At 46.0% G+C, this 26,984-nt stretch overlaps 1 protein-coding gene and 1 long non-coding RNA gene across 3 annotated transcripts in view; both read right to left on the bottom strand.

Moving 5' to 3' along the window:
* The window catches only part of MGMT (O-6-methylguanine-DNA methyltransferase), a 278,524-nt gene that overhangs the window by 165,475 nt on the left and 86,065 nt on the right, over positions 1 to 26,984 (bottom strand). The window lies entirely within an intron of this gene.
* LOC116554142 lies at positions 13,201 to 18,852 on the bottom strand. The gene is made up of 2 exons (XR_004270072.1): positions 15,302 to 18,852; positions 13,201 to 14,950 (listed from the first exon to the last, which is right to left on the bottom strand). It is a non-coding gene; the product is annotated as an uncharacterized LOC116554142 (long non-coding RNA).

Genomic DNA, 26,984 nt, shown 5'->3' with positions numbered 1-26,984 from the left:
GCAGTGCAGGGGCCCATGCTATTCACACACACGTTTAGTGGAAGGTATGCAGTGCAGGGGCCCATGCTATTCTCACACGTTTAGTGGAAGGTACGCAGTGCAGGGGCCCATGCTATTCTCACACGTTTAGTGGAAGGCACGCAGTGCAGGGGCCCATGCTATTCTCACACGTTTAGTGGAAGGTACGCAGTGCAGGGGCCCATGCTATTCTCACACGTTTAGTGGAAGGTACGCAGTGCAGGGACCCATGCTATTCACACACACGTTTAGTGGAAGGTACGCAGTGCAGGGGCCCATGCTATTCACACGCACGTTTAGTGGAAGGTACGCAGTGCAGGGGCCCATGCTATTCACACACACGTTTAGTGGAAGGTATGCAGTGCAGGGGCCCATGCTATTCTCACACGTTTAGTGGAAGGTACGCAGTGCAGGGGCCCATGCTATTCTCACACGTTTAGTGGAAGGTACGCAGTGCAGGGGCCCATGCTATTCTCACAGGTTTAGTGGAAGGTACGCAGTGCGTCTTGGCCACACCGAGCCACGGTGCTCTTACTCCGGGAGGCATCTGTGTATGTGGGAGGAATATGTCACAGAAAGGGACCACGAGGTACTCAGAGGGCAATAAAAAATGAAGGAAAGACATAAGGCTTGCATGTATAAAAACCTTGTAAATGACGCAAGAAGATACATATTGTATTTCCTCTTACTGCTGCGTAACGAATTACCACGAAGCACCGCAGATTCAGGGCTTAACCACCACAAAGCTATCGTTTCATCTGTCCCAGGGGTCAGGAGTCCAAGCACGGGTGGAATCGGTCCTCTGCTAAGGGTTTCTTGGGATTTCTCGGGGTGAAACCAAAGTGTCAGCTGCAACTGAGAGTCCCAGGGCTGAGGTTCCACGTCTCTTCCAAGCTCACTATGTGTTGGCAGAATTCATTTCCTTGCACTGCCAGGACTGAGGTCCTGTTTTTTTTTTTTTTTTTACTAGCTGTGGGTCCGTGGCCAGTGACCTCTCTTCTTACAATCCTGCCTTGAAAATAAATACCTACCACTGTAGTTGCAACTAGCGAATCTTGAAAGTGTGATCCAAAAAGCTCAAACTGTTTCCATGTAACTTACCTGCCTCCCAGAACAAATCTATAGGATATTTATTAAATAAAAAATCCAGCACCCAACCAGGTAACATTTGCGTACAAAGCATTTACTGTATAAAAATACAACTGCTATGTGGAGAAAAAAAAGTGACCCAAAACTGACACAGATGTTAGAATTAACAGACAAGGATATTAAAATAGTAATTACAACTATATTTCATATGTCGAAAAGGTAAGTAGAAAAATATAGGTCAGGCGCAGTGGCTCACAGCTATAATCCCAGCACTGTGGGAGGCCAAAGCAGGCAGATCATGAGGTCAAGAGATCAAGACCATCCTGGCCAACAAGGTGAAACCCTGTCTCTACTAAAAATACAAAAATTAGCTGGACGTGGTGGTGTGTGCCTGCAGTCCCAGCTACTTGGGAGACTAAGGCAGGAGAATCACTTGAACATGGGAGGCAAAGGTTGCAGTGAGCTGAGATCGTGCCACTGTATTCCAGCCTGGCAACAGAGTGAGACTCCATCTCAAACTGTACATATATATGTAAGATATAAAAATAACACAGACTTTTATGGATCGAAATCACATCTGAGAAGAAAACCATACTAGATGACATTCACAGCAGATTAGGCATTGTAGAAGATTAGAAAACTCAAACACATAATAGAAACCACCCGAAAGAAAGCACTGCAAAAAATAACCCACAATATTAGAGAATGTGGGGTAACTTAAAACAGACAAATGCAGATGTAATTGGTGGCACCAAGAAACTCAATGAAGCCCAAGCACAAGACACATGAAGACAAGTACACCAACACATAAAATGACCAAGATGCTCAAAACCAGTGATAAAGAACAAATCTCAGAAACCACCGGTGGGAACATGCTCCACAGACATGAACGAAAATAAAGATGACAGCAGATTTCTGGTCAGAAGCAATGCAAGTCAGAGACGGTGGAACTAGCTCTTTAACAAAAAGAGAAAACTCAAAATTGTTTGCACAGCAAAAATATCTTTTCAATAGGAAAATACTTTATTAGACATTAAAAAAACAAAAAGACTTTATCGCCATCACCATTATTTTGACTGGGGTCATACACATGCAAATTTTATCAAACTGTGTATGTGAGATATGGTAGCCCCCGCTTATCCACAGTTTTACTTACCAATTACTCGAGGTGAATTATGGTCCAAAAATATTAACTGGAAAGTTCCAGAAGTAAACAATCCATAAATTCTATACTGCACACCGTTCTGAGTAGGGCAGTGAAATCTCGCTCTATCCCGCCTGAGACATGAATCATCCCTCTGTCCAGTGCATCCATGCTGTACGCACCCCCACCCTTTCATCACTCAGTAGTGGGCTTAGTGTCTATCAGATAGACTGCCAAGGTCATCGCAGTGCTTGTGTTCAAGTCACCCATATTTTACTGAATAACGGCCCTGAAGCACAAGAGCAGTGATGCTGGCACATTGCTATAATGGTTCCAGTGACTGTTGTTGTTAATCTCACTGGGCGAGTTTATAAAGTGAACTTTACCATGGGGATGTATGTATAGGAAACGACACTGCACAGCCAGCCCTCCATAACCACGGGTTCCACATCCATGGACTCAAGGACTCAATCATCCACAGATCAAAAATACTTGGAAGAAAATTCTACAAAGCTTAAAACAGCAAAACTTGCATTTGCTATATGTTAAATACTATGTTGAATCCACAAGAACGAAATGATATCTAGGCATTAGGTACAGTAAGTAATGCAGAGATGATTTAAACAGCATGGGAGGATGTCTCTGGCCTATATAAGAATAGTATGCAACTTCATATAAGACATTGGGAGTCCTGGAACCAGCCCTCCACGGATACGGAGGGTTTTGGTGCTCTATGGTTTCTGGCATCTGCTAGGGTTCTTGTAACGTATTCCCTAGTGACTAAGGGGGAACTACTGCATGTATACTATGTCATTTACATTTCAATAATGCTATTTTTTTTTTGACAAAAATAAGTAGTACACCATGTGTGTCCTCCCTCTACGGTCTTCTGTAATTGTGAATCCCATTCTGTAATTGTGAATCAAAACACGGCTCACCATTCCCAGCTTGATTATTTGCCTGTTTTACACAAGAAGATCTCTCTCTCTCACCCTTTAGGATGGCTACATTCAAAATGACAACATGCAAAGTGCTGGTGAATATGTGAAGAAACTGGAACCCTTATACATTGCTGGCAGGAACGTAAAATGGGGCAGCTATATCAAAAAGGTGGAAGTTTCTTACCATGGTAAACACGGAACTGCCATAGGACCCAGGAATCCTGCTCCTAGGCATATATATTGTGTGTGTGTATATATATGCCATATAATATAATATATATACCCAAGAGAAAGGAACACGTGTTCACCGCAGCCTTATTCACAACAGCCAAAAGGCAAAACAACCCAGGTGACTCTCAACTGACGTATGAAACAACGAAATGTGGTCTGTCCACATGGTGGAATATTGTTTGGCCATGAGGAATTAAGTTCTGACACTCGCTATAGCATGGAGGAACCCTGAAAACACCATGCGAAGGGAAAAGAACCGGGCACAGAAGGCCACATGGTGCAGGATTCCACTGATGCAAAATGTTCAGAACAGGGGAAACCACAGACAGAAACAGACTAGCAGCAGGCTGGGGCCAGAGGGAAAGGGGATGCTGGTAAATACAGGGGTCCCTTTTTTTTGTAGGAGCAGTGGGGAAAAGGGAGATTTACATCTTCTAAAATTACACTGTGGTGATGGATACACAACTCTATAAATACATTAAATCACCAACCTGTATACTTTAAATGGGTAAATTTTAGAGCACGTGAAATATATCTCGATGCTATAACATGAAAAAAACAAATTAACTCTCTTACAAAAAGCAGAAGCAGCAGCAATACATGCTTTGTGAAATATGAAATCTCCTGATTTGTGTGTGCTGGTAATTAAAATTTGAGATACCTGTCAGGTCCCCATGGACAGGCCAAGCAATCCTCACCTTCCTGCTGCACCAGGCCAGTAGGCCAAGAGCTTGCCAACTTCAGGGCTACATCACCCTTTTATAAGCCCTCCATGTCGGTTTCCCTGCAAGAATCCCCTAGAAACCGTGTTTTCTCATCCTACCGAGAGCAGCTTTCATGTCTGCTCATCTTATGGTGATCCAGGCCTCACCCTCCATCTGCTCTCTGCCCCCTCTTTTCCTCCAGGGTGGCACTTTGCCATCTGCTTCCGGTGGCCACACTCACTTCCGCTTCTGCATCAGAGACTTCCCGGCTCCATCAACACACCAAGTCTTCAGTGCACCCTGCAGCACCCTCTGCCAGCTCTGATGACCTGGTGCTCCATGTCCTGCCTCACTTCCTCATGTCCCACACCCAGGCACCCCCACATAGACTGTACAGCCCATCTTTCTCCTCCCAGCTCCACCAAAAAAACAAGACAAAAGTCAAGGCTTGGTCTGGCAGGTTTCAAAGACATGGCAATCAGATGCAGTTGTGTTTCCATCTGTTGCATGGAACACCCCTCCCTCAACTATAGGGAGGAGGAGGACATGCAATAGGAAGGAAGGTACGGGTGGCACATGTGAGCAGAGGAAATTTAAATGGTCCTGCCCAGTGTACCACAGAGACAGGGCCCTGCGCCGCAGGCAAGGGGGATGTGCCAGATGCAAGGAAGTAGAATTCGGGAAAAGGGCAGAACAGGACCAAAACCACAACCCCTTGGCTGCAATCTATCCAGAAAAAGTCATGCTTTCTACCCGGGGTAATGAAGGAAGTCGGACTATCTTCTACCTTCAACTACAAAAGCAACGCACCATCTCAATCCAAAATAGGTCTAAAATTTAATGGTAACAGAAAAGTACTTGCCTTAAAAAAAAATCTGATGGGTGAATAATTAGGCTCATTGATTCCTTTATATATCTCCACAGAACCCCAATACATTACCTCTAAAGACAATGAATTAGGTCTTCAGATGATAATGGGTCTTTATTTTTATGATGATTCTGGAATCACTGTTTATTGTTAGATTGGTTAAATGTTTAGCTATTCGAATTTCCATCTGATGTTAATTTAACTTATTACTACAAGTTAAATGAAGTACACCCAAGGCAGTTTTACAGAAGCTTCCGATACACCATTTATTATATTTGTTGCTTATTTCAGGAAGCCACACAGACCTCTTTTCTCTCCATTGTTATGGAAGGAAGCAAGACAGCCCATCAGAAAGATATAAGATTTTTTCCCTCAAGATTGTTCATCTTTTGTGTTGGCAATCTGTCTTTTAGGAAAGATAGAATAAAGCCGATATTTAGGTATATCAAGTGATTCAGTGCAAGCATCTCTCAAAACCATGATCAATATTCTCATGTTTTTAGCACTGTTTCGGTCATAAATATCTTTCCTCTAAAAAAGAAGTAATTCTCCTTTCGGTCCACAGGGCCTGTAGTCGATAGGAAGTCGCCAAGCCACCAGGATGGCCGCGGTGGGCATGGGGCGCTCCTCGGAGCCACCTTTTCACGGAAGAGCCGGGAACCCGCTGGTGTGCTGAAACCTACGTGATGCTTTATCCGAAGGGGGAAAACTGCTGGAGATTTAGATGTCAAAAAGGCAGTCACAGAAAAAGGGTTTTATCCTAAAGCACAAGATCACCTATACTCAAATTTTATACCTCATTTTTTTCCTCCTCCATAGCTCCATCAAAAAAAAAAACAACAACAACAACAAAACTGACTTTATCCTTTAGAAATATTTGTACTTCCTTTTAAAAGTTAAAATCTAAATATCGGGAAGAGGTTGTATAGGGAACAAAAGTTTAAAAGGCACACAATTAAATGTTTTTAATAGTAAATGTTAGCAGTAAGAACTTATGATGTAGTCTTTTCCATGCCTGGCAGCCACCGTCAGAGGCAGAGCATGGGAACGCTTTGCACAATGGTCATGAGAATTGTAACACTAGCAGGGACTCTGAACTGATTCACTGACAACAGACCACACTCTCATCAGCTTGTTCAAATCACAGCAGTCACAGCCCTGACTCCTGGTGGAAGGAGGCACAGAGGACATGTCGGGGAGGAGGCCAGGCCAGATCCACGCACATCCACAAGACACAGCTGGGGCAAGGGAGGCTGCTTCCCCCACCATGGAAACCATCAGAATGATGTTCTTCATACACAGATGAGCTCCCAACACTCAAGTGTCAAAAAAGAAGGGCTTGTAAACAAACATGAAGGAGGAAGTCACTCCCTCTCCACTGCTCTCCTGGGACAGTCTGCCCACAGAGGCTGGCCCACAGGGCTCACACGCCCTGGACAGCCTCCTGCACAGACGGGCAGAGTGCCTCCTACAAGGCACCGGCCAGGCAGCAAAGTCAACAGAAAGCTGATCGAGCATACTTTCCTGTTTTTCAAATATTAAGGATAGAAACTATTGAAAATAAATTGCTGTTTTAAAATGCTTAGCCAGGGGATTCCACGGAAATGGTTTTGTTTCCGGGAGGACAGCATGGCTGCTGGGGGGCCCATACCCGCACCACAAACTCACACTTGAGCATCACCACAAAGCCTTTCCCATATGCAGGCAGCAAAAGTCCTCTTCCTCTAGGATGCCTGGACACTGGGCTCAACGGTTTTTGTTTGTTTGCTGCAAAACGTACCGACCGACCATTTAGATCTGGAATGCCTGCATCAGCTCCACTGTTTCATCGGAAAGGACAGCTTTTTCCAGATTAATAGTGGATGAGAATACATGATGATTTCCTCAGAAAACATAACCTACTCGGCTGCAAAACTATGCCAACAATGGAGGGTCACAAAGACCTGGAGCCCTGCTCTCCAAGGATGCTCACCTGGAGGAATGACAGGTCTCAGACTCAATGGCGCCATGTCAGTAACCCTCCCCAATTAAATGGTGACTTGGAAAGACATTGCCTGTGAGCAGCCTGGTCACAGCGCTGCAGGACCAGAGGCAGGAAAGCAGAACTCAGGCCACAGTGGATGGAATGAAAAGTGTCCCCTACGGTGCCAGGCTGCTGAAATGCTCACCCCACGACAGGCCACGTCAAATACTATCCAGTGTGAAACTCACACTGCAGCTGCACGGTTAGAAATTATCCACCAACGCAGCTGTTTCTCCTTTCTTATCTTACGAGGTAGCACCATTATTTCCTCACAGAGTGTCCTGTGCTAACACTGCTTTACGAGGACCCCAAATTCAACTGTTGACATCCCCAAGAACATGCTGTGATTCCTGTGCCATGTCAGTGGAACCAGACAGCGGCTGGATCTGTCCGTGTGAGGATGCATTTCTCAACAGCAACCATGGTCCCCAGAAATGGCATCATGTCTTCTAAGGGTAAAGCAGCCCTCAACAAATGATGTTTCAACAGAGATCTCAACAAAATGGAAGCACACAAGGCATTTGCTTCCTTGAGCTGCCCAAGCGTGCTTGAATGAGGCAGCGCTCACAAATGCACAAATGACCCAATGTCCACAGCACTTTAAAGTTTATAAAATGCCTTAAATTGTTTACCCTTAGGAGATGATACACACTCCAGGCTGGCAACTAAAAGACACTTTTAAAACTATTTGTAGTAAAATTGTTACAACTTGGGAGAGGTAGTGGTAAGGAGGGGAGAAAAAGGAAAACTTTTTAGTTTCTTACTAATCCTGGTTGCCTTTACCTAAGTTCCTATGATGTGAAAGGGGATCTACAAACTCAGCCTCTATTCACTTCTGTTAGAACGCTGCAAGGGTGGATGACATGCGGAGATCCCACGGCCGGCAGGCAGTTGGTAGAATGAGAACTCGCGCCCTGATCCCTTTCACTTTCCCAGGTATCGGAGGGGCCCACAGCCTGCCTCTTAATAGACTAATTATCTGCTGGGAATGAGAATGTCAGAAGTAAGAGATTTGAGAGAAATAAGAGAAAAACCTGGCTTTGAAAAAACTATGAAGACAGGGATATTTTTCACAATTTCTGATATGAGAAACTCAGGGAAAACAGCTCCTGCATCACAGAAGTCTGCAGCAATGCTCTCAGAAGCATGTTTTCCAAGGAATGCTGAAGCATTTAATCCTGATTAAGCTGTCAGTGGTGCGATCCCCTTTAACAGATAAACTGACGTCAGGCACATGGGGTAACCTGCTTCCGGTGACACCGTTCGAGGGGCGGCAGAGCTAAGCTGGAACCCAGGTCCGTCTACAAAGCACTGTTACTGAGAAAATGTTAAAGCCTTTTACCCCAAACTAGGATTTATATACCTATATTTAAAGACAGCAAAAACATTACTGAAATGGGATACTCAGTCATATATGCATCGGTACACTAAATTATTAATTAATACCTTAGCAAAAGTTTCTAAAGTTTCTCAGAAAAGTGTTCACCACAGCACGTGGGCCTGGTACGGACGGGAAGCCACCTTAAAAACGGAAGGTGAGGAACGACGTGCTGCGGGCGGAAAGGGCTGCTGGGCACAGGCCACGCCGAGACCAGGCGTTTCTCTGAAAGCTACTGTGAAAATAAAAAAGCATATATTTGCTCACTGATGAAAGGTCTTTTAAAGTGATATTTTTCCCCAAAAGGTCAAGAAGCTGTAGGTGAGGCTCAAACTATTTGCTGAAAATTTAGCACACGAAACTCTCTAAAGGGAGATAGTAACTGCGCATAAATAACAGTATCATCTGTGACAAATTAACAATTACAAGCTCCATCAATCCCTAAACTTAATAGGAATACGTTATTTAGTTGTTGGGTCAGGGGACATTCTGCCCTTGGGATAACACTAAAACTAAGTATATCCAGTACTGGGTTAGATTTTTCTGCCTTCTTTAAAATGTCTTAGAATTGTTTAATGGTATAAAAATCCAATTCTTATAAAGTCATTTATTTACGATCTAAGGAAACCATTCTCCATCCAGTGTTCTTAGAAGAATTTTTATAACAAACATTAAATAACCTACATTTTATATTTTCATATGTCAAGTATCACCAAAAACAATATGGTGAAGGGTTATCATTGACTACAAAGTCACTCAGTATGCACTTTTTGTTGTCCTTGTAAAATGTGTGTAAGCACAAGGTTGAATAATTGAAAAGATATTGAAAAGCTTGGTCAGTTAGCATTTAGATGAAAATAAAGACAGGTTCCAACCAAAACTCTTTAAATGAAAACACATTTCAAATAAATAAAGATGAAAATATGAAAACCAACATTTAAACACCGACAGGAAATAAACATATATGATTAACAAAAAACAAAACAAAATCGTAAGCACCTCATAGCATTTAGAGGCCACAGGAAGAGACTTAAAAATCTGACTACAGTGGTACCAATGTTCACCTCTTAGTTTTAACAAACCATGTACTATGGTTATATGAGCTGTTAACACTGGGAGATCCTGGGTGAAGGATCTGTATAATCTTTGTGATTTTTCTGTAAATCTAACATTATTGCACAATTAAAAGTTTTTTTAAAATCTAGCTAATTTTTTAAAATTCTGAAAAAAATTCCATGGACAAAATCAAAATAGAAATGATGGTCTTTCTTTAATATGCAAAAAGTTCTCACATATCAGTAAGAAAAAGACAGAATTACCCAACAGGAAACAAAAGCAAGCATTTTACCAAGGAACCCCAAACGATCAGTGAACCATAAGGAAGAATGTCCAATCTCACCCAAGTAAAATACAAAAAATTTAAATGAGGACAACTTTCAAAGAACTAAATTTTAAATTCTACTTCTTAGAATTTATTCAACATAGACTTGCACAAGTATAGAAAGGGGTCTATTTATAGATTCCACAATTAATTTTGCTTCAAGTCACTCCATAAAAGGACCAAACAAAACCTAGAAAGACTTTAAACGCATATTAATAATAGGAACTTAAGATAAATGTGAGAGCATCACTTGGGTACATATACACAATAAAGTAACAGGCAGCCACTGGAAAAAACGGCGCTATCCAAATCATGATGTTAATGGCACAGTCTCTAACGCAAATTACCATAATTTACTGTAAATTGTGTTTCAAGACTTTTTCCATATGAACACAATACCCACACTGAGTGGAAAGATTTCTGAATTCATTTGTCACAATTTCTGTTTATCAGCATCCACAGTATAGTAAAATTTCAGTATGCCCAACTTCCACATTTAATTCTAAATTCTGAATATCTGGAAAGAGATGAAGCTCTGAGAGCAGAAACATGTCATCCAAATAGGAGCCAACTATTCAGAAGACACTCCGAGGATGTCTAAGTAAGCAGCAGGAAGGTCCTGGTTGATGAGGCAAATTAAAACTAAACTGGGATCTTCTGTAAGCCAATTGATTTAAATTAATTTCTCTGAAATATACCCAGTGTGAAAAATAACTTTAATGTGTTAAGTGTTAATCTAAGATTCGAAGAAAAAGTGCTGTGATACACAGGCTAATCACAGAATTACAGGTTTCCAGAACAAGTTTCACAGAAACTGTATATTCACCTTAGAATTAACTACTCCTGAGATTACTTGATCTTAACAAACCCCAACTAAAATTTCATCAGTTTTTAGGAGGCAACATCAAAGCCCTTTATTTAAAACTCCCATATCTGCACCATTTTTTTTTAAAGCGACACTTAAGATGGTCAGCATGGTTTACATATGTTTATCAATCCCAGATGCACTGACTGAAGGAAGATTATAGCTTAATTAAAGCCCTAGCAGGGTCAGTAATGTTCACATGCAAGATGTTTCCACAGAGTGCCACTTGGGTACAGTCAATTAAAATGCACCATGAATTGTTAAATGGAAAAATCCAGAACAGGGAGCTCATTTTTGCACTAAAGATTCTTGCATGCATTAAGAGGTTAATTTATATTTTATTCTGATGCATGCATATAAAAGTCATATTTATATCAGATATTCATAGCTTACTTAGATGATTGATATCAATTTCTCTTCATAATATGACCAGCAAATAAAACACACGGCGGTTCTAATATAAAGAAATAACATGTGACAAGGTTCCCTGAAACATTTCTATTTTGGACCTCACAAGCTAAATTGCTTTTGCTGGCCCCTTCCACCTCTCAGCATGGTTGACAGACAAATTGATCGAAACATTGGAAAATAATATGCTTGCAAAATTTCTCTGGGTGAGTTTTCAGTCTTTTGAATTTTTCATACAAGAACAAAATGAAAGATTGCCTTCTTGATTTTTCCTCCATTATGCGGCCCCGTCTTATGTACTACAGGAACATACCATACTTCAAACAGCAGCCATACGTTGTAAACAAAATGTGTAACATTTTTCATGAAACACGCAAGCTCTGTGAAGTTCGGAGACTGGGTAGCAGGCATCTTTGCCCGGCAGATTATGTTGTTCGATTATAATGAATTCATATATTTCAAGTTGCCTTAGGCCCTCTCATTAGACTTAGGGTGTTTATGATATAGGACATGTTGCCTGTATCATTTAAGAAGGAAGAAGGCCGGGTGATCTGATTAGCAATGTTGACAGTTGAGGTGTGCAGAGAATATGTCATTCACTCAGGGGCTCCACCTGCAATATTAGGATCCTTCGTTTTTTATGACTTCTTTAAAGCCCTCTTTGAACTGCAGGAATACGGAACCAAGAAGAACTTTCTCTAGTGCATGCTATATACACTAACGGCAGACCCTGGTTTCTATTCGACTTGTTACTCTGAAGTGTATCAACGCCATTTCACAGGCAAAGAGGCAATCTCACACAAATTTAACTCCCAATTATGCTCAGTCTCACATAAAGAATGCAAGGAAAACCCCAAAATATTACCTCAACAGACCTTGTCTACCACTCAACAACCATAACTGCCTCCACTTACTGTTCTTCAGACACCCCAGGCCCTCAGGCCCTTATAGAATTTTTAAATTAATGTCTACAGTATTACAGGATAGGCAGAATCCTCATACATTTAAATTTACACCTCATGAAAATTCCTATTAACTAAATTTTTTCCTCAATACTTGCAGGTCAAGAATCGATGAATAGTCAATTTTTTTCAGTCAAAATTAAAACAAATCATAAAAAATGGCGTAATTCTCAGCATTGCAGATTAGATTTAGTAGGTAATATCTGCCAGATATGAAAAACAGAACTCATTATGTGGCACTAAAATAATTTTCACTGCAGTATTTTTATTTCACTTCATCAGCTTCACCAGTTTTGATAAGTTCACTACAATATTTCACAAAATAACTTGGTTTGAAAATAGACTTCGTAGGTCCCAGTCCTGATGACTGGGACGTGCCTTGTGACACGTGGGGATGGACCATGGCAGGAGGCCCAGGTGAGCTGGCCCCGGATCTGCGGAATATTTGGCAACGCAGCTCAGTCAGCGTCCCCAGAGCTGTGGAATAATTGGCGACACAGCTCAGTCAGCCTCATGGACTTGTGACTTGTAAGCACCCAACGGCACTGGGTCCTGCTGACTTGGAGAGCTGCACCAACAAAAGCCCTGGATTTCTTCAACAACAAAAGTCTTAGTTAAGAAATACAAATTGTCCGGGCACAGTGGCTCACACCTGTAATCCAAGCACTTTGGGATGCCGAGGTGGGCAGATCACAAGGCTAGGAGATTGAGACCATCCTGGCCAACACGGTGAAACTCCATGTCTACTAAAATATAAAAATTAGCTGGGCATGGTGGTACATGCCTGTAATCCCAGCTACTCGGGAGGCTGAGGCAGGAGAATCGCTTGTACCCAGGAGGCAGAAGGTGCAGAGAGCTGAGATCATGCCATTGCACTCCAGCCTGGCAACACAGTAAGACTTCATCTCAAAAAAAAAAAAAAAAATACACACACACACACACACACACACACACACACACAGGAACATAACAGCCTTTTATTCCTACTCAAAGCCTTTGCACTTACTTGGATTCTGGTTTAATGATTAGTTGATGAGAACGGACCAATACCAGTGTTCAAAAATGTGGACACCCTGCTGCTGCCACACATGTGAGGGTCTGCGGAGGGTGGTGTGGCCACGGCCGATGGAGAGAACTTGGCAAAGGGAAGTGGAACTGTCTCCCTGCACGGACAAAAGATGTATCTTAGCTTAGGCTGCAGAGTCAGTCCACACTCAAGTATGGAGGGCAAGCCATGTGCAGGCGGCCAAGGAAACAGAATTCTCCTGATGAAATCAAAAGGAAAACCAATGTGTTGGTGGCTCTGAAGGCAAAAAGAAATTTACAACCTGCAGGCACGCCCCCATCATCCCAACACCTATAAGGCCATGTGTGCTTGTTGAGAACATGTCCTACAAAGGGATACCCGTGTGTCTGAAGAGGCACCGCAGAGACAGCTCTCCCCAGGCTCAATCTTCGGTTCCTCCTGTGTCCTCCCTGATGTATGGGGCACAGGGCCAGGAGGCAAAAGAGTGTTTCTTTAATGAGTCTGCAACCCGCCAGGGCTATGAGGGACTGGCCCACAATCACGGTTCCCTCACTGCTGGGACTCCGGGCATCACCCAAGTCAGGCCTGGGGAAGAGCCCAGGAGGCTGAGGTTCTCTGTAATACCAGGCAAAGCTGGGCAACAGCAGGGGCCGTCCCAGCATGCCAGGAGGAAGGGGCCCTGATTTAGGAATATCTTCTGGAAGACCAGTCTTTAGTGTGGATGACAAATGAACTCATTACGATGTGAACCTGAGAGGGCAGTGGACCCGAGGACAAGGCTGTGCTGGGTTCGCCTGAGCCACCTGCAGGCTCCCAGCAAACAGGATGACACCACCAAGTACCATTATCACTATTTCCATCGCCACTACCTCCCTGCCCCCACCACCACCTCAGAAAACCAATTTCAGCATCCATGGGCCAGAGTCCGGCCAGGTGTTTTATGTCTATCATCACATCTGAACCTGTGAGCCAGGCATGAGAGTCCCGCTTTAGCAGAGGAGGAAGTCACAGCTCACAAGTTCAACAGCTGAGGTAACCTTCCAGAGCCCATAAGTGGCAGAGCTGGAGAGTGGGCCCCATGGCCTGACGCTGAAGCCCATCATCGCATACCCTATGCGGACACGAACAGGCTGGAAGACATTAGCCAGGCTTGCCTCACACCATCATAAAAGAATACAAAAGCCCAATGTGCGAGATGGCCCATGAAAGGCTGCTCCTGTATTCTCATGCAAGAAACAGCGTATTCCGTTTTGAAAACCTGGATTCCAGAAATGTACTTCAATCCACAGAATAAGGACAGGACCACCAGAGCTGCTGCAGCTCTGGAAGAACTGGCCGGCACTGGTGGCTGCAGTCAGGAGGGGGCGGGAACGAGGGGCTGGGGTGGGCAGGAGAGCCAGGACCACGGCCAGCTCCACTATCCTACCCCAGAAACCCCAGCCCTCCAGGCCCACAGGGGCTGTCAAAGGGAGCAGCTCCACGAACTCACCCCAGAGGGGTCCAGAGACTGAAGACTTTAAAAGAGATTTTATCATTTTTTTCTTAATTCAGCCTATAAGAATTGGTCATCAATGATATATTTCTAAAATGTCTCCCAAGCACCTCTATTGTGTGTGTGTGGTGGCTTTTTTTTTTTACTATCATATAATCAAGTTTTGGACCAAGATCATTTTTTTTAACTTGGAATAGAGTACAGCAGAAGCTCTTTGGTGTCCTCTTTGGAAATGTCTGACTGGTCCTTGCCTCTCAAATACCAGAACATTTGTCCCTGTGCAGGGCTTCTTGAGAGCTCCCAACAGGGAGGAATGCAGGCACAAGGGGACCCCCTAGGCCCCCGTGGCACCACCGCTGTCCTGCCCCAGGCCCCCATGGCACCGCCACTGTCCTCCCCACACCCCCGTGGCACCGCCACTGTCCTCCCCACAGTCCTCCCCACACCCCCGTGGCACCGCCACTGTCCTCCCCACACTGTCCTCCCCACACCCCTGTGGCACGACCACTGTCCTCCCCACACCCCCGTGGCACCGCCACTGTCCTCCCCACACTGTCCTCCCCACACCCCCGTGGCATGACCACTGTCCTCCCCACATCCCCGTGGCACCACCACTGTCCTCCCCACACCCCCGTGGCACCGCCACTGTCCTCCCCACACCCCCGTGGCACCACCACTGTCCTCCCCACACCCCCGTGGCACTGCCACTGTCCTCCCCACACCCCCGTGGCACCGCCACTGTCCTCCCCACATCCCTGTGGCACTTCCACTGTCCTGCCCCAGGCCCCCATGGCACCACCACTGTCCTGAGCTGTAAACCTGCTCCCCTGTCAGGACAGCACCAGAATGGTCCTTTACATCTTGGGAATAGCATCATCATCGCAGTCCTTTAAAAAGCAGTGGAACCCTGAAGTGAAGGCAGGAGGCCTGGAGGACTCTGGTTCCAAGCCTCCAATTAAAGTGAGCTGAATGTGAGGTCGACACACAGAAAGCCGGGCTGTCTCAGCCCTTTCCTGGTTTCTGTACCTTGTAATGACTGGTTTGCATTTAAAGCATATTTCTCTGAATTGTTTATTTTGTTTTTAATGTCCCTTAAAGTGCAACACTGCCTAATATCTTATAAAAGCTATGATGGAAACAGTAGCATTCTTAAGTTAGGAGTGACAAATCCGGGAAAACCTCTACAATTTGGCTTCCATATCTCTGAATTGGTATTTCAATGACAGATGTTTGTTGCGGCAAAAACCTCTGTCAGAACAAAATTAGGTGATCTGTCATTTTAAGATATGGTCTTCATATACTGTTTACTCGAAGATATCACTTGCCTCAAGCCAATTTTGACCAAGAACATTTTGTGATATGGAAGTGATTTGTATATCATCATTTTTGTGATAAATGTAGCTCTTGAACACAAAATAACCTACCATTCCACAGTATTACAGTTAAAACTCCTACACCAGTAAATCTGTACCAGTGCTTTTATTACTACTAAGATACTGTATCCAGACTCCAGGAGCGTTTTTTTCCCCCTTGAATAAGGTTGCTACTTCCCTGCCTTCTGGCCAGAGCTGGGATTTTTCAATCCACTGCTGGGGAACCCTGAACCCCATGATTTTCCTGCTCTTGAATCTTCTTAGGGTGATGGCTCTTTCTCACCAGGAGCCCTCCCAGGATTTCCACGATGCTCTGTGGCACTTGCCAGGCTACCCACAGCCCTCTAGCATCACGAGTTGTGGCCAATGAGGCCACTGGCTCTCTGGTGGGGTCTGTTCTGCTGGGTCTGTGATGCGGACACAGGATAGGGGTGGGAGGCGAGGAGCAGTCATTCTTCTGGGGACAGACAATGCCCCTCAGAGCTGAGAGCTATTTTCCCAGGTGGCTGAGAGAGGTGGAGGGGACAGGCCGAAGGCCGGATGGGACCAGCTGGCGACCACCCACCCAGGCTGGAGGCAGTGGGGGCCTGCAGGAGGCAGAAGCACAGAGGCGTTTGTTTCCGGTGAAGAAGGAAAACAAAGCGGCTCTGGGATCCCTTTTCCGTGTTTCTAAAATGGAAACACTTAAAAACACGTGATGCCTCAGGGAGCCCGGGCATCAAGGTGAAAACTCCGGTGATGTGACAGGGACAGGCAGCATTTGTAACAGTAACGTGTCACCCGCCAAGCAGAGAGAGATGGCACTTCCTGGGTATCCATCTCCACTGATGACGGATTGCTCACTGGCCACTCAGGCTCACTGCTCCGAAACGAAGACCCGTGCTAGGGCCTGTGTTCGCCACGGGCCCCCAGCCTGCGGCTCTGCACAAACACGGGCTTCCTGCAGCTCTGCTGTGCCATCGGAGGGACCCTGGGGCGGAGCCGAGGAATACCAACGTCATACGGCCTCCGAGAGAGAACTCCCAGACCCCCCCAATGGCACCTGAACCTGAGCGGGCCTCAACGAGATCCAGCCAAAGACCAACAGTGACACACGAGAGCACGAAAATCCCACGGGCAAAGGGGTATGTGCAGGAACGGGAGGGATGCCGCGGCCTTCAGGGCAACACCTCTGCAGGATGACCGTGGGCCCTCCGCAGAGACAGAGAACGAGAAGCTGGGCAAGGAAGTCGGAGAGAACAGTGAGCTCTGGGCAGGTGTCGTCCTTGGGACGCTGAGGCCTGGAAGAGACAGAGGGTCCAGGCAAAGCCAGGGTATATCCACCCAGCCCACTATGGCCAAATCAGAGGAGGCAGCTCGGTTTGCAATCCCAGGGCCAGAGCACCAGCTCCGAGCAAGCACCCCTGCGGCAGTGTGGTGGGGTGAAACGGTCGGAGCTCTACTTTGCCTCTGCCCAAGGCTTGCGCTCGGCTGGCAGGAGTTCTGTGTCCCCCGAGCCCCTGGCACCCAGACAGCTGAGAAGCAGGCTGGGGACCCAGCTCTCCATTCCCGCTGAGACCAGGCAGAGGAAAGCAGAGCCTAGGGAATCCAGGAACGCTGCTCTGGCAACTCCCCAGCCCTGGAGAGCTGGTCCCACCAGCAGGTGGCCAGGCCATGTGTGACTGACCAGAGCTGAGGAAGGAACAGAGTTGGTTTACAAAGTGGCCTATGAATCTGAACCAGGACAGAGCTCAGGCCTGTGGCTCCGGCCTGCCTGGGGCCCGGATCACTGTGTCTTCCGCTCCCTGGCAGGGATCACTCTAACCTCAAGACGCTGGGGTCCAAACCCCCCTGGAAAAGCAAGAGGTCCCAGGGGGACTGAGGGGTCTTCCGGGTGGTGGCATTTCAATGCTCTACAGCACAAAATGAACTGCTTCAAATAACACCTGATCATCAACAGTTCAGGATCTCACAGCAGGGCCGTTAATCCACGGAGCGACTGGGTGCTGGGGTCCTCTCCATACACCACCTTCAGATGCTGTCGGGCTGTGGCAAGTGAACACAGGCTGTTCCCATCAGACTCTCACACGGCTCCTGTTACAGGTGCGTGTGTGCACACTGTGTAATTAGGGAGGTGTCTGCCACACCCAGAGCAACAAGAAATTATAGTGAAGCATAACGACTACTAAATTTCAATATTTTACATTCATTTTCAATATATTTTTCTTTCAGCCACAAGACAGGAACAGTTGAAACATACTGTAGCATATTCATCATTCAACAAGATATATTACAACACTCGTCAAAGAGGCTGAGGGGTCCACACACCAATATTAGATTTTTCTAACATATCTACTGCATATTATTCAAAGGGATGCTTTCACAGCCTTGTAGATCAGTTCAGAGGGTAGATTGTGTCTTTCACTATTTTTTTTTTTTTACTGTCTTTTACCTGCCAGTAGCTCAAGGTACCTATAATTCTTTAAGTTCCATGTGTCCGTGGAAATGACACCACATTGGGACATGGCTCTCGGTCATTCTGCAGCTGCACAGGCTGTTTTGGTAGCGGGCCCCACACAAGGAGCAGGCTTCTGTCCTGCCGACCCAGCCCCACCGCGCACTACCCACAGAGCCCGGCTAGAAGCTGCCCTTTCACCTTCCCAAGAAGGCAGAATGTGCCTGTCGCAAGTCAAGGGCCCTCCATCTTTTTTTATGAAGGCCTTAATCTGCTGAGGGAAAGAGGAGGCCGCCTGCAGATGAGTGACAACCTGTTTATGGCACTGTTGCCAGCACCTTGCTGGAGGAAGGGACCTCGCAGGCAGTGGCCATCAGTGGACACTGGGAGGGGCGGTTCCACCCAGGGTCTGCCCGGGGAACTGTCCTGAGACAGACTTCCTAGAAGAGCCAGGCCCAGAAAAGAGGCTGAGGGGCGCGTGGGAGGAAGAGATACAGAAGGGGAAGGGGAAGAAAAACAGGGGGAGAGGGAGGACCAGAAGGACCGGAGGGGGAGGAAGGGGAGGAGGAGGAAGAGGAAGACGAAAAAGTGGAGGAGGAAGGGGAGGAGAGGGAGGAAGGGGAGGAGGAGGAAGAGGAAGACGAAAAAGCGGAGGAGGAAGGGGAGGAGAGGAAGGTAAGGAGGAAGAAGAAGGGGAGAAGGATGAGGAAGGGGGTGAAGGGGAGGAAGGGGAGGGGGAAGGAGAGAAAGGGAAGGAGGAGGAGGAGGAGGAAGGGGAGGAGGAGCAGGAAGAGGAGGAGGAGGAGGAGGAGGAGGAAGGGGAGGGGGAGCAGGAAGAGGAGGAGGAGGAGGAAAGGGAGGAGGAAGAAGAAGGGGAGGAGGCGGAGGAGGAGGAAGAAGAGGAGGAGGCGGAAAGGGAGGAGGAGGAAGAAGGGGAGGAGGACAAGGAGGAAGAAGGGGAGGAGGAGAAGGAGGAGGAAGGGAAGGAGGAAGGGGAGGAGGAGGAGAAGGAGGAAGGGGAGGAGAGGAGGAAGGGGAGGAGAGGAAGGTAAGGAGGAAGAATAAGAAGGGGAAAAGGAGGAAGGAGGAGGAGGAGGAGGAAGGGAAGGAGGAGGAGGATGAGAGAGGGAGCGAAGGGGAGGAGGAGGAGGAGGAAGAAGAGGAAGGGGAGGAGGAGGAAGAGGAGGAAGGGGAGGAGGAGGAGGAGGAAGAGGAGGAAGGGGAGGAGGAGGAGGAAGAGGAAAGGGACGAGCAGGGAGGGGAGAAAGAAGGGGAGGAGGTCACTTGCAGAACAGAAAGTCACCCCCACCCATGCTGCCCATCACGAGGCTGAGGTCGCACCCACATCCAACCTTGGTCCCTTCAGCACTGCCAAGAAAACCCAAACCCACCCAACCACTGTTCCACCGCCTCTGGCTACTTCCAAACACACAAGGCCAAAGGACGGCAAGGGAGACAAAGGGTGAAGCTTTCACCTTCCGAGGGGCACGCTGCATGCAGACAATCAGTGGCCAGTTCTCCATTGCTGGGCACTGAGGCCATTAAGGCAGTGCGTTCCCAACAGCACTGGGATGATCCATCCTCCTAACGACCACGGCGAGGCGGGGAAGAACCAGAAGTGGCTTGTGAATCACAGATTCAATCACATGCCGGGTAATTTTAAAGTTAAGTATATTTAATTGTATTGCAGTACTCCAAAACTTAGCAACCCATGAATGACAGAACTCCGCCGTCTTCCAGCACTGTCCCTGGGCTGACCTTGCCTCTGAGCAGGAAGGTAAAGTCCTGGACAGAAAGGGAAGCTCACGCCATATCCAGGTCTTTTGATTTTTTTTAAAAATTAAGTTTTCATGACAAAACTCATAATTGAAAAGCATTTCTCCTACAGTAGTAGAGAACTGTTAAATACATGAACGGGAGTGTATGAATGCGGGGGGCTGGAAGTGGCAACTGAGGTCACAATATTGACCAGGGAGAGCCACGCCCTCCAGAGAAACCGCCACCTAGACCTGGTTCCCCAAGCCAGGCCGCCGACCAGCAGGGTCATCCCACCACGCAGTGAGCACCGCTAGAAGCTCAAACGCTGAGCTTGCCCCTGCATCCCACAGGCCTGGGACCACGCCCAGCACATAACGGGCACACAAGCAGGGATGCACCTCGACTTTCGATGGGGCTACATCCTAATACACTCAGTGAAAGTGAAAAACATTGACCCTCAAAACACATTTAATACACCAAACGCCATGGGTCAGCCCAGCCTGCCTTAAATGCGCTCAGAACACTTGAATTAGCTACCGTTTGGCAGAATGAGCTAACACAAGCCGATCTGATGATAAGTGGCATCTCGCATCACTTCTTCGGTACTGTGCTGAGATGCAGAATGGCGGCATGGGTGCCTGCAGACAGTCCCCACGCATGGAGGCTGCTTTTACACCATCGGAAAGCTGGAAAACTCAAACGCTGAACCAGGGTAAGTTGGGGATCATCTGCTGCTGAGGACGAAATAACTGAGGACTTTTACTCAGCATGCATGCTCTTATGTATTCCTCCCCAGATACTGTGAGATCGGTGCTAACTTCACTTTCACAAAGAAGCCTGGTGGAAGGTGCACCGTTAGCGCAAGGTCACACGGCCACGTGTGGCCAAGTCAGAGCTGGCTCAGCCCCATCTTCTCAGACTCCAGAACCAGCACATCCCCTCCCCTGGCCAGTCACTGTCACCAGGTGCTGTGTACAAAGTAGACCTAATTCCATCTGTAACGGGAGAAAAGGAAGCTCCTCCTACTGCTGTCAGAAAAATTATCACCCAGTCTGCCTGACACACACAACTGCTTTCAAGATTAAGAATTTAACATTGACCACAAAAATGCCCATCACATTTAATGCAGTTATTCCAGCAAGTTCTCTTCACTAGTTGTCCTCCGATAATAAATCACAAAATGGCCCATGTGACTGTACCCCGAAGCCAGGGCGGTGGCGGCACGCTGGAATCAGCTGGGACACTGTCAGTCAAATCCCAGGGTGGAGCCAAAGACCAAGGCGGTACCGGCCAGGGTCAGGCCAGGCTTGAACGGCTTCCCCAAGACCACTGCAAGGAGTTTTCAATGCTCTATCAAGAGACTCACAAGATGCTTAGAACTTAAGCTATAGGGTTCAGAGGGGAATGGTGACAGAGTGTTTTGAAGGATTTTGGTCATGAATGGTATATAATTTTTTACAACAAGTCTTGCTCCAGTCATAAAAGACTTTATTCACCCACGCCATTCTGAGTCAGAACGGAACGCGCCTCCGCCTACAGCCTGGCGCTGCTCACGCATTTTCCTTGCCTTTCATCTGCATGCTAAGCTGTTCTAGAAGGCTTGGTCTCTTTTTAAATTTTGTAGAGGGTCCATATTATACAGCTCATTACAAGTGTTCCTAACTCTTAGACAATGACTCTGGAGTCAACGACGTGGCTAATGAAGTATAAAGCTTTAGCAACAAATCATTTACAAGTTCTGGATGCTGTGCTTCTAATGGAGGAAGTTTTTAATCATAAGCAAATGTAATCATTTATGTTAAGCAACCCATGGACCTGGTCAATGTAGCACAAACAGCCATTAAGCAAAAATTGTGACAATAAGGAAGGAACTGTAACATTGCAGACATAGCAGTTTGTGCCATTTGCAGCCTCCAATAAACCGTGTCTTGGTAAAACTGAACTGAGCTCTCTCCATGCATAATTACACGCTTGAGGGTGGACACCACGTCCTCACAGACAACTATGACCTCTGCCATCAGACAAGATTCCACCCTGACACCAAAACTGACAAAGTTATTAGAAGGGGAACGTGTAACATGTGGCGCGCTGTTTAACTTCTCTGGCTTCTACTTCCACACCTGAAGCAGCAGGTGTGACCACAGAAGACAGTGGCATGTGGCATAGAACAGAGAGGTTCCCGCAGCTTCGGCACCCCTCGTCTGGGGTCTCGTGCAGAATGGGCCCTGCTGGGGTGTGGAGGCTCCTTCCCGACCTCCGCATTCACCATCTCACCACCTGCAACCTGACCCACCCCTGTTGCTACCTGCCCCCACAAAGCTAATCCCAAGCGTCTTCCCCATCATGACACAACCAGACTCCACCTCTCTCTTGTAGAGAGAGTAGTAATTAATAATATAGTAAGGAAAGTTAGGTACGTTCTATTGATTAACAGTGACAATCGTAGTGCGTGACACTCCTGAATCTTTACAAACACTAGGCGCCAACTGGAGGTGGAGGGTGAAAGGGCACCTTCCCGGCCCATAAGGACAGCATGAAGGGCAGCACCCCGGCTCATCCCTTCCGATACAACACTGCTGGCTGGCAAAGGAACACACACACAAAATGCTATGTCCAGAAATCAGCTGTAGAGAACATGTCTGAAAGTTCCTGCTTCCTGAGAAATCCTCAGTATTCTGGGTTAGTCTCATATTTCGAAGCTTTCAGTGAAATTCAGCAGCAGCAACAGAGACAAAGAAAATGCAGGAACAGACTTTGGCCCGACAATATTGTGCTTTAATGGCCGAATGAAAATAATCTGTCAGCAGGCCACAATAAAAGATGTTCAGCTGATGAATGTGTCACCGGTTAACTGCTTAATAATTTATATATTTGTATTGAACTTTAACGCTGAATTGTCAGGGCACATAAATACTCAGATAATTCAATGTGAAATGTGTCAGTTCTGTGTACACAGTAGGCGCTCTGCCACAGTAACCAACAGAAGAAGAATGATGGGGAATGTGAAAGTAGGCTATGGTTTGTTTTGCAGAACAGGGTCAAAGTGCCTAGGTTTAGCCACGAATGCAGCATACGAAAGAGACTTAAAGAAACCTTACCAATATCTGTAGATGATCCATAGAGGAAATGCCCATTTATTCACCTGGAAATGCATTACCGCCTGGAGCTGTGTCTACCACACATTTCCACAATAATTTATCTATAAAATTAACAGGTGTTTTTCCTTTTTCAAAACAGTAATGCATATTTAATAACATTTTCTACATCACACACACACTTTCAAATAGCAGAGGTAAAGCAGCTCCCTGAATGATCTCCACATATATTTAAATGATCCTTGTTTTTATATGAAAACTTGCAGACCAGGCCCTGAAACTTTGCATTGCAAGGTTCACTGGTATTGGTCAAGAACGCCCTGTGCTCCCCCATCAGAATGATTAATGAAGGCACCTTTTTCACAGAATGTCAGACTCTGCCTTTTTAACAACTGACCTTTCATAGAATACTACTGAACTCATAATTCCACTTTTGTTCAGTTTCTTATTAGTGGAGTTAAAATTAATACTTATGGGAATGATGGCTAAGGTGATGCACAGTAAATCTTAGAGCACATCAACCTTCTATGCCGGCCATCCAAGGAATAGCGCCTGCATTTGTCTATTTTGTAGTATAAGTATTCTGCTAAAATTCTGTGTCCTTTCAAAAGACAAATTAGGGCAGTCTGCAGACCTCTTCTGAGAACAAAGATGTATATTTTGAGATAGACTTTAAAAGTTTGTACTTTTTTTTTTTAAAGAGCCTAATAAAATTGCTAATTTCAATCATAAATTAAAAAAAAAAAATTACTCTTATTCAGTTTTGTGAAACATTCCTGATGACTAAGATGATCTATGGCACAACATACTCTATAACCCACATTCATCTCTTAGAAGTGACAATTTAATAACCCATCAAGGCAACACAATATGCCAAAACCACTTACCTTACAGCGGGGGCGGGGGGGGGGAAACACAATGACATGGTAAGAAAAAAGCTCAGTCGTTAATACCTAAAGCAATCTCACCTAAAACAGTTAAAAAACATTGGGAAAATGGAGCCAGAATGGGGGTTTCTTCTAATTATCACTGGGAATAGCAAATTACTTAAGGACTCAATTTTTTCACCATGCCAGCCATTTCCATACGCAGACATGCCTAATTTCTATAAACCCCTCAAGGGCCCAAACTAGTTTTAGCTTTAAAGGTCTTATGGGATCGCAGGGCAAAGGAAGGAGGCTACAGTACATTCAATTATTCATTCTTATTAAATATCTGAACAAAGCCATTCTGAATAGATGTTGGAAATGTGGTATACAGGTAAACGTGGTGCCTAAGTGGACTCCGTATGTCGCGTTATTTTAATCACTCTTGGTATCAGTGAAGCCACTCACCTAAGGAGAGTTAAACTGTAGGTAACCAGCAAGATAACGCCCAAGGGGAAACAGACACCACGTTCCGACACAGAAGCAGCATCTCTGGTCAACGCAAATATTCCAGGAGAACTGGGACATCGCCTCGCCGCTGCACAAAACACCTCGAAGACCAAGCACTGCTTCTCAGAATCCCATATGCCAAGGCTGAGAAGTGTTACTGCCGCCGCCACGGGAGTGAAATGGGAGCACATGCCACCCCCAGAGCAGAACGGGCCAGCCCGGCGTCAGGGACGCGGCTTCGTAAGAAGGGTATCTGAGATCGAAATGGAAAATATCAAAGTTAAAGGAAAAAGGGAAATGGCAAAAATGATCTGACACACTTTTTGAAAGGCTCCAAATCAACTCCATTTTCTCAAAAGAATGAAAAGGAGACTCTAAACGCGGGGTGGAGCGGGGCTGCCTGGGCGTGCTCTCCGCTGGCTGTGCAGGGCCGTGGGAACAGGAGAGGTGCCGGCGATTTCCACAGTAACACCACGAAGGCTGTGAAGCCATTTCCAATCTCCAGGACGAGTCCGTGGGAGAGGAAGCTATCCTTCCATTTGAAAAGAGAAAACAGGAAATTCGCTAACTGGGAGAAAACACACACCTCTCCACAGGGCAAGCCGGCCCTGCTGCCACGAAGACAGAGGTGCTGAGGACCAGGGCCACGCTCTGCGTCACTGGCAATAGACACGAATCCCAGAGAAGGGCCATAAAATATTGATATTCTTCACTTCTGCAAAGATAACAACAAATTCATGAGGGAAGAACACTCACAAATCTTCCTATTTGCATCCCATCACGTTTCCACTAAGCGTGTGGTTCATTGTAGTATTAGACTTACTCAACATGGGCAGTATTTCAATGAGGATTTCCTAGAAAAGACCACCTTCAATTTCATCACAGCCTATTAATCAAGGTGTTATACATTTATATTTGGCCATTTATCAACAATGGACGAGCTCTCAATTTTAAAAAGGCTCCGAAGCCCAGGTCCTGAACATACCCCAACGGCACCCACACCTGACCCCAGGCACACGGCAGCCTGTGCAGGCTCTCCACACACCCAGGACGGGGGTGATGTAGCGTTACTGTGGCCAAGGCAAACTGGGAAGCCTCTTCCTGTCACATGTACAGAGGGAGGATGGGGAGCACTTGCCTGAATGAGGCACAGCACGGTGCAAGAGGCCCTTCCTTTTGGACAGAACAAAGACCACACCAATTCATTGCCAAAGGCAATCTTGTATTTGTAGACAAGCATTTTAGATTATATGCTGTTCTCAAACACATAGATTAGCTCAGTTCTTCTAGAAGTTGACAGCAACAAACCTAGGCATCCACACTCATCAAATCTAATAATTCTACTCCTGAAAACATGTCGTAGAGGAAGATTTCAGGTTACGGAGGCTTATGCCTCCTTATTATAATTGGGAAAAATATAATGGGCTCCTATTCTAGCTAAAAACCTGTAACCAACTTTCCCAATTATCATTAAAACACTTGATAAACACTGACGTAAAAATCCAAAGATTTCTGCATAATCTAAGTCATTTGAAACAATTACTGAGTTATTTAATATTTACAGAATTCATTAGTGTGTACATTTGCGTGTATTTTAAGGCTCTAGGTTAGTATCAGAGGAAAACTGCAATTTATTTCTATCTTGAAAGAACCGTAGGCAGCAACATAATGATCAAAGTACCTTAAAGAGCCTAAAAATGCCAATAAAATTCTACCTGAGCTGACAGTGACCCAGAGTCCCAGGCAGAAGCAGACGAGGAGCTCTAAGACAGGTAAACCCTTAGGGAAAGGTGGGAAGATGTCAAAGAAAAAGCCCAAGAAGTTTAAAGAAGGAGATTGTGAGACCAAGATACAGGAAGCGCATTTTACATCTCAGGGCGCATCTGACAGAGTTCCACCCGCTTCCTTGAAATTAGCACACACTTTCTGATAGGATAATGGAGTCGGCAGGATAAGACGCTTCGTAATTGGTTGTTGTATTTGGATAATGAGAGAGAGGAGGATATCTGTACTGCCCGCTCTACCCCAGGGACCAGGAATTAATGAAGACCAGTAAGAGGGCAAGGCGAGACTATGGAGCACACAGCCCAGGCAACAGCGATGACGAAAAAGACAGACCGCCACGCAAGGCGGCGAACACTCAGCATCACGAGCCCCCTTCAATGAAGGGCAGGCTCACAAACGTCCCACATCCCACCCTAGAACTCGAGGGAAAGCCGTTCTCACTAACCTACCACAGAACAGAAACGTGGAAAACATTCGGGACCAACATTGCTCACCACAGCCAGTTTTTTAAATTTCCCATTGAATTTGGTTTTAAAAACGGGTGCCTTCTCAAACCTTCTTTTCAAATATACGTAAAATACGAACCTAGAAGGCTCCTGCCCATCCTGACTTTGCCGTGGATGTTTCTGAAC

Source organism: Sapajus apella, unplaced genomic scaffold, assembly GCF_009761245.1.
Source record: "Sapajus apella isolate SASKATOON/1434 unplaced genomic scaffold, GSC_monkey_1.0 scaffold13, whole genome shotgun sequence".
NCBI lineage: Eukaryota > Metazoa > Chordata > Mammalia > Primates > Cebidae > Sapajus > Sapajus apella.
Note: the sequence above shows the minus strand (reverse complement) of the source record. Positions and strands in the feature narration are given on the sequence as shown.